At 40.0% G+C, this 8,502-nt stretch overlaps 1 non-coding gene across 1 annotated transcript; it reads left to right on the top strand.

Moving 5' to 3' along the window:
• The first annotated feature begins 5,306 nt into the window (after positions 1-5,306).
• On the top strand, positions 5,307-5,412 carry LOC131161062 (small nucleolar RNA R71). Its single transcript, XR_009138223.1, has one exon. It is a non-coding gene; the product is annotated as a small nucleolar RNA R71 (small nucleolar RNA).
• The last annotated feature ends 3,090 nt before the right edge of the window (positions 5,413-8,502 follow it).

The following is an 8,502-nucleotide window of genomic DNA, read 5'->3' as shown; positions in this document are numbered from 1 at the left end:
AATATTGCTTTGTAAGATGAGGTCCAATAGAAGCAGGTAGTCTAGTAGGTGATTCCATCCTGTGCACATCCCCCTCTGCATGTTGCCACCGTCTTAGTACTGGCCATGAAACATATGGCGTATGATGTGGTGGATGTTAGTAGAGTTAATCACCTCCCAAGAGACATCATCAGCCTCTTCATGGGACCATGCCTTCTCAATCAAATTTGGCGTCAGCTTAAAAGCAATTCCCTAAACATTGGTAAGCCAGACGCCTATGGTGGGATTGTGTTACATGTTATGATAAAATGCCCGTAACAATGCTGGATGATAAGTGGTGGTGGGCAAAGGTCATGTAATGGCCCATATTTCTCTTCTCGATGACCGCAATGCAACATTTCCTCCGTGGGTAGGCTCAAGTATCATCAATCTGGAATGTGTGCATCAGCTATGAAATTTAAGATAGCAACCAAAAGGGGGGGTGAATTGGTTTATTTAGATTAAACTTATTATTTTTCTTTTTATTCTTACTTGTTGTAATTCAAGACTCTAAAAGTGAATTAATCAATTTGTAATTTAACCAAATCACACCACAAACTTAAAACAAAATAGGATCCAATCAAATATAAAACTTAACCAATCATTCAAGAATATCTTTTCCCTTTGATAGAAGTCCTGCAGCTATTTTGCAAAGCCTGTTTTGAATGAATTTTTATTGCTTTATCTCTTAACCAAGATTTTCGCAAATTAACCAACGTACTCCCTTTTTGGGTTTCCGCAAAAGGTTAATAAAAACGTACTTTCTTAAATCAAGAGACTTCCTTGAATATGATGTATAAGCCCTGCAACCTGCACTTGATATACACAGTATATAATGCGAAAAGTAAAGAGAATAAGGAGAAGAACACTGAGATTTACGAGGTTCGACTTATTCCTAGCCTACGTCCTCGCCTTTGGTCAATTCCACCAAAGGATTCCACTAAGTATGCTCTTTTACCAGGCAGAGCAAGCCTTTACAACAAATCCCTCTTTTAGGTAGAGAAACCTTTCCAAGTGAACAATCCTCACTCGGTACAATGATCCAAACAAGCCTTGAACCGTCAATAATATAAAGAGATTGCTATAATGATCTGTGTACAAAAAAGACTCTTGAAACAGATTAGAGTTGTACAAGTTAGAGCACCATCAATTCTTCAATCAAATAAACAATAAAGAAACTATAAAGCTCAAGTGTTTAGAGATCACCAAGAGTTTGTTTTGAATAATCAAACTCAGATTATGTATCTTGGCTTTGATATTTCAGCAGAGTTTCAGAACTTTTCTCCCAAATGGAGTGTGAGTAATAGAAAGCTTTGAGAGATTGATTACCTTAATTTCAAGAGAGCTGAGTAATTGCTTCGATGATTAAATTCTTGAGTTTAAATAAGTATTTATAGCCATTCTTGGCTTAGTTTCCTTGTTCCCTAAGAGTCTTTGAGTACTTTCCAAGTTTTTACAACGTTTATATTTTGAAAAACCAAAATTTGAAATTTTCCCGTTGGGGTTTTAAAAAATAAAATCCGTGGAGTCAGTCAGTTGAACAGGTGACTGGATAATTCAAAAATTATAGGGTCAGTCGGCTGGACAGACGACTGGCACCATTTTGTCTCCTGAAAATTATTTCAAGAAATTGTCAGTCGGCTAGCAAAACACAGTTCATTTTTAGTCAGTCGGCTGGGTAATTTTGCCTTGGTTAAGTCAGTCGGCTGGACAGACAAAATATTGGTTTTTCTTTTTGATTTTTCCATTTCAATTTTACTCTTATGATTTGATTTTTCATAAAATATTTCAGGGATTTAAAAATGAGTTTCTTAAGTTCATATTGGTCCCTTAAAGAGCTTCATATTTTGTAAATTGTCACTTGATACGAAGTACTTACAACAAGTTTTTCTTTAAACATGATGCTTCAAGTCTTCGATAAGCCTCTTGACTTCAAGTCCCCTTTTTATCTTTAAGCTTTTAAGTACTGAGGCTTCAAGTCTTTTTCTTTACTGCTTGAAAGAATTAGTTGAAGCTTTCTCTTGATATTCATAACTTGTTCTCTTGATATGATGAAAATGCACAAATTTTTCTCTTGATGATGCTTTAATCCATAGCTTCTTTTTCTTGTGTTGAGATATATATTCTTGAAACAAAAATACTCAACAAGAAAGTTATACCAACATCATTTTTTATCATCAAAATAAGATTGAAAAGCCTCGTTTGGCCAACAAGCTGGAAATCATAGTATTTAACGGTCATCCTCTAAGTCCTCTACTATTTCTGTATCTCCCGACTCTTCTTCTTCTTCTTCTTCTTCTTCTTCTTCTTCTACTAAATAGGTGGAATTCGGTCAGATCTAGATGAAGACTCATCCCTCGGTTGATTTTCGACTCTATTCCACTTGGCGACGGCTAGCGATGACCAAGAATCTGAATGGCGAGGCATGATCTCTAAATGACAGATGGATATGTGAAGGATGTTGCGAAGGGAGAGGACAAGGAGATATATAGCCAAAAAGGAAGAGGAAATGTGGAGAAGGGGAAGAGATACAACCACGATGATGGAAGATGAAGGGACACAACCTCAGGACAAACCCTAGAAGCGCAGGAAGAGGAATCTCGCTCAAGGAATGGAGGAAAAGAGCTAGGCCTGGTCATCGGAGGTTCGCCGGAGGCTGGGGATGCTGGGGTGACTAGGTCAGAGATGGTGCGACGAGGTGGGAGGCAAGAATACAAGAGAGAAGTGAGTTAGGGCTTCGCAGGAAGAGAGGATTTAAAACAAGTTTTTATAGGTTCAACTAGGTTGCACCATCAGTTAGCCTGGTTGCGCCCTAGTTGCACCCCCAATTGAGTTAAGAAAAGTGGACTTCGACCAGGTCGCTCCTCAATGAAATGCTGATCGTGCCTTGGTGGAGCACCTCTAGAATTCAAAAGGTTAATAGTCACCAAAGGCTCGACTAGGTCGCATTTGCCACAGTGATAGTCGCACCTTGGTCGAGCACTTCTAGAATTTAGAAGGTTAACAGTCACTAGAGGTTTGACTAAGTCTCACTACCATAGTGCTGGTTACACCTTGATAGAACCATTCTATGAAAAATGCTACATTTTACTAACTCAAGACCATGAGGGGTGGACTTGGTCACAACCAAGGAAACCTTAGTTGTACCCTACAAGGAGATACTATCCTAAGACCTACTTTAAGGACTCTAAACTCTAACAAACCCTACAATGTGCACCCTAAAAACTCAAAAGAAAATCAAAATAAGAAAAATAAGTCGATTGCCTCCTAGAAGTGCTAAGTTTACCATTCTTCAGCTAGACATAATGAAAGCTCATGTCAAACTCACCCGGGTTCGATAATAGGAAGTTCCTCCACTAGTCCCTTACTAGCCCTCTTTTCACATGCCCAAATCCTATTCTCTAGGTTGGAGGCTGCAACATAGCCTCAAGGGGATCCTTTGAAAGAATCAATGGGACAACCTCTTCAAAACCTTCCTTAATCATGTCCACGTCCACAGATTGGACGTCATACGATGTGTATTGGGAGGCGTGAAACACATTCAGCCGAAGTTTCATGTTTCCGAAGGGTACATCCATGATCCTAGTCCGATAGTGAATACAAGCATTAGCCGTAGCTAAGAATAGTCGACTTAAAAGGACAGGGTTCGAATATTTGGTTGGGTTGGTAAGTTTCATGTCTAAAACAATGAAATCAACAGGGTAAAAGAACCTATCGACCTTTACTAAGACATCCTCGACAACACCCCAAGGGCTTTTTACAGATCGATCAACAAAAATCAAGGTGATCAAGGGGTAGGCTTAAGCTCTCCTACACTGAATTATTTGTAGACTAAGTAGGGAAGTAGGTTCACACTCACTCCTAATTCTAAAAAGGCCCTATCAATAGTGTAATTGCCCATTACACATGAGATGGTGGCTGTGCCGAGGTCCTTAAGTTTTGGGGGAATAGAACCTAAAAGAATTGAGCTCACATGCTCAGTTAATCAAACTCTTTTGTTCAAGTGCACCTTAGATTTGCACTTTTAGGTGCATAATTCATTGAGGAACTTGGCATAAGTAGACACTTGCTTGATGGCATCTAAGAGAGGAAGATTGATCTTTACTTGCCTAAAGGTATCCATCATTGACTCTTCAATTTCTTCCTTCTTAGGCTTTAAATGTGCCTAAAGAGCTATAAGGAATGGCACTGCAGATATATAGTGGGGCAATACTTAATCAACGGAGGCAGTGGGAATCTCGGGGATTGCTCATCAGATTGGAGGAGGAGGGGATGCATGATTCACCACTAGGCTCTACCCGCATCTTCTCCTTACCCTTACCTTGGTCTAGCTTCTCCATGACCCTATTATCTACCTCTCTACCACTCCTAAGAATGGTCACAACCTAGTCTTGCTCATGATATGTTGTATGACTAGCAATTGACTCACTCTTTATCCCGTACTAGCCTTTCGGGTTAACGAGGGGATGACTTGACAACTTATCCTCATCCCTCATACTCAAAGATTTAGCTAGCTGTCCTATGGTGGCCTCTAGCTTTGCTATGGACTAAGAGTGGGAATGGATTAATTTTCGATCAACTTGACAATTAGCCTTGATACCCTTAAGGGCATTCAATACCATCTCCTGAAAAGATCTGTCATATTGAGGCTGAGGAGGAGATGGTTGTTGATAGGCGAATTGTCGAGGGGTAGTCATGGAAGGATTTTCAGGAGCTTGGTATGGTTGAGGAGGTGGAGCAGTGGGTGATTGCTAAGGTTTTTGGGATGGAATCCCAGAGCATGTGGCCTCCAGAAGAAGTTAGGATGTTTACTCCACCAGGGATTGTACTTGTTAGAGTATGGATCATTGGATGACATGTCGTACCAATTATAGGTGGCCTTAACTTTCTCTTGCACAAACTCATGTGTGGGAGGTGCATGAGAGCAATTATAGCAGGTGTGAAAGGGATCATGGCAGATGACCCACACTTATGCACACGCTACTGACTGAGGTTGTTGTCTTAAGGACAAAAACTGATCTAGTTTCTTCACAATGGTGTGTAGGGTGGGTGCAAGGTCATGACTGACGGCTAACTCATAGACTCTCTTAGGATGGGAAGAGGAAAGTTTAGATGGTCTACAAGCAGCAATAGTATGCTACTGAGAATTCTTGGCGAGGGTCTCAAATAGAGTCGAAGCCTCAATGTCATGCTTTGTGAGGAAAGTACCTCCACATAATACATCTACCATGGCACTATCACGCTCAGTTAACCCCTCATAGAAGGTTTGAACTAATTTCCATCTAGGGACTTAGTGATGTGGGCATTTACGCAAGAGGTCCCAAAAGCATTCCCATGTCTCGAAAAATTATTCACCAACTATTTGGGAGAAACTAGTAATTGCCTTCCTAAGCTAGTTAGTCTTCCCAATAGGGAAGTACTTTTTCAGGTTTTCGTATTGCATGGTGGCCTAGTTGGTCACAGAGTTTGGCTATAAGGAATTCAACCAATATTTGGCTTTGTCCTTCAAAGAGAATGGAAATAGCCCTAGATGGAGGGCATCATCACCAAAGTGAGATATACGGATGTTGGAACAAATTTCAAGAAACTCCTCAAGATGCTTGTATTGATTTTCCATTGAATTCCTAAAGAAGTTGGGGAGCATCAGATGGTGGAAGTCTTGATTTCAAATTGCACCGCCTCGACATCCGGGAACCAGATGCAAGATGGTGAAGTGTATGCATTGGGTGTGAGATAGTCCCTTAAGGACCGAAGAGGTTGCTCCTTCACCGCAAGTTGACGGGGAGCAAAAGGTTTCAAGTTTTGATTTTGCTCATGGAAAGCGGGAACCATTCGAGGTTCAGCCATAACTTTAGGCTCAGAAAACTCGGCTAACTCTGGACTAGAAGTGGATTTCCTAATTGACCTACAATATCTCTCAATCTCAGGGTCTATAGGCACTAACTCAGTATCCAAAGAGCGCAAACCCAATATATACAAATTCAACACACAATCAAGCCTTCAAATAGGAAACAATAATAAAAAAAATAAAAAATAAAAAAAAATCATGCAATAAACTACACTAAAAATTGGCTCACTACTGCAACTGAGTCCCTAGTAACGACGCCAAAATTTGGTAGGCTTGCTAAGACTTAGGTCTTTAACTACTAAAGATAATATTTATAACCTAATTAATCCCAAGTTCAATAGAATGAGGAGTGAGTCGGGTGTCGATCTCAGGGACTCTGGTGCAGCGGTGCACTAATTTTAATATAGTTAACTATGTTTTGAACAAAAATGAAAAGATGGAAATTTGGTTTGTGGACTAATGTACAAAAACAATTAAATGAATGAAAATACTTTATGGAAAGGCAATTCCCCGATTATGAATCCACCCTAGTCTTTACTAAGCTATAACTAGGTTCGGTCAATTATTCCATAATAGGGTGTCAAATATAAGTCATTCACTCGAGTGGCATAGGGTAGCAAGGTTCGCACCAATCGTCCGGAGCACGATCAGGACAACAAAGTATTCACTATCCAACGAACATGATTCATTTTTAGTGTAATCCACTCGAGTGTCATAGGGTAGTAAGGTCGCACCAATTGTCTGAAGCACGATCGAGAGACAAAGTATATCCTATCTAGCGAACATGGATTACGATTTAGCACCAACCCTATTATGCATAATTGCCCTAATCCTAGCTATGTCGTACTTAGCTTAGGGTTTCATCACAACCAAAGAATCAAACTAAACTAGCTACTCTTGGAGCATGAAAATAAAGACAAGGTATTAAAAGACACAATTAAAAACATGACTTTTATTTAAATTGCACTTGAATGTAAACAAAGCGTAAATCTATTCTTGTGTAAATTACAAGAACAATATAATTCTCTCAAAAAAACACTCAACAACTATCAACCATCACTGTAAATATATCAGATATGATATATATATATATATATATATATATATATATATAGAGTTCCCAGAGGTTTTCCCTCAAAACCCTAACCATACTAACGTTCCCTATTCAAAATTTGAAATATGCATTGGGTGTCTTTAGCCAAATCGTCGACGATTAGAGCCTTACCATCGATGGTTTCCTCTACTGCTGCTTGATTCCCTTTATGTTTTCCATTTTGTGTATGCTATCCACTTAGTATGTGAGCCACAATTCATAACAATCTCCACCTTGGCGAACATATGCCCCTTTGGAGAAATCGAAAACATGAACCCGCTACTCCACCTTGAACTTGGGACATTAAGTTGTGACCACCTCCCGTCTAGAAACTAGAGACAAACACCAAGTCCAAGCAATGTCGTTAGAACTTGCCGATGTCAGCTTTAGCTTCTACCATCAACCCTGATTCAATTGTAGATGCAATAACCTGAGACTATGCCCTATGCTTCCAACAAGGCCTTCCCACAACACCAAACACAAAAACTACTGCAAGCCTTCTATCACCAAAGCCCCCTGCATATTTTTCAACAAATATCACAACTACCGGTCCACTTTTTCCTGCCGAAACACCCCATTGCACCATCATAAAGGACCTTTGACATATCCAAGACATCACAATCCATTCTTGGGTTCTGAGTAGTAGACATTTTATATCGATTCTCCACAGAACCCCCTAGAGATGGCAAACAAAGTCTCCATGCGATTCCGTACACAAAGCCACCTTGAGATAAAACCAATCTCCATACAGCCCTGTCTATGCGAATCTTTAAACCAAGACCTTTCTTGGTTGTACCGAACATATTCATGTAAAAAATTTTCAACAGAGCTTCCAATTAATTAGCCTCACACACTAGAGATACATCACGCCGCTGCATCCTATCACCCTCTTCCTCACTAGAAGCCTCACCAACTCCCACACCTAGTCATTATGCAATAACTTCATCTCCTCCACCATACACTTATCCATCTAATTTTCCATTTGCTATGTACTGCAACTTGAAAAATAGTAGGAACCTTGCTGCTAGTAGTAATGAATGCATAAAACTCCAGATGCCAAATTTATGCTTGAGTGGTGATTTGATAGTGCACATGGGCCCACCGTGATTCCATTGGTCTCCCAAGCTAAAACTCCCTACAATATGAACAATGTCATATCTTTCCTAAGTCAGTAGCTCCACCTATATCACATGCCCATTTAAACTGTGACACTGTTAACCTGAGATAAAACTCCCTACATTTCTGCCCTGAGTATCTAACTCCACCTGAATTACATGTTTGCTGTTGCCGCAATTTTCTGGCATTTGTTTTTCTCCCTTTACTTGAGTACGCTGCCCCATGACTTTCTAACCAAAAGCCATGTCCTCGATCACCCATTTATTTTCCACAGGATCACCTAGCTTGCACCAACCTTTCTTTTATCCCAGAAATATGTACTATCCGAACATAACACCAAGCCTAGATCCTCCATCACCAGAATAGTGCATTAGTAGACATCCCCTCATACCCGAGTAGTATACCGTAAAACCTACCCACAATTTAC

Source organism: Malania oleifera, chromosome 7, assembly GCF_029873635.1.
Source record: "Malania oleifera isolate guangnan ecotype guangnan chromosome 7, ASM2987363v1, whole genome shotgun sequence".
NCBI classification, from domain to species: domain Eukaryota; kingdom Viridiplantae; phylum Streptophyta; class Magnoliopsida; order Santalales; family Ximeniaceae; genus Malania; species Malania oleifera.
The sequence above is the reverse complement of the archived record's forward strand: the minus strand, read 5'-3'. Positions and strand labels throughout refer to the sequence as shown.